Consider the following 479-nt stretch of genomic DNA (forward strand, 5'->3'; position numbering starts at 1 on the left):
TCCTGAAAAGTGGAGTGTCTCAGAACTACTTAAGTCTTCTTTCATACATCACCTCTGACTCAGTACCAACATACATCTGATGACTCATATATCACAGAAATATGACTAGGACTTTATCTCCAGTAATAACTGCCTTTTCTCTAATTATTACCAAATAATTCAAAATGTAATTATAAACATTATTTATTATGGGCCAGGATAGGTAAGGGTAAAGGAGAGGATTTTTTTTGTGTGTGTGAAATAAATACATAATACACATTTCATTTTTACTGTAGAATTATTTTATTTTTATTTCTGATAATTATTAATATGGTATTTTTTCAAAAGTACTTCTGTATTTACAGGTATTTACATTCATCCAAATTATTGTATTAAATGTATACTATGGTTAGTTATTTTCTTTTTCAGTGTTCTGCTGCCTGCCTCTCAAGTGCAAGGACCTGAGTTCGATCCCCAGTACCAAAAAAAAAAAAAAAAAA

Source organism: Fukomys damarensis, unplaced genomic scaffold (genome assembly GCF_012274545.1).
Source record: "Fukomys damarensis isolate Sample0158 unplaced genomic scaffold, DMR_v1.0_HiC HiC_scaffold_27, whole genome shotgun sequence".
Taxonomy (NCBI): Eukaryota; Metazoa; Chordata; class Mammalia; order Rodentia; family Bathyergidae; genus Fukomys; species Fukomys damarensis.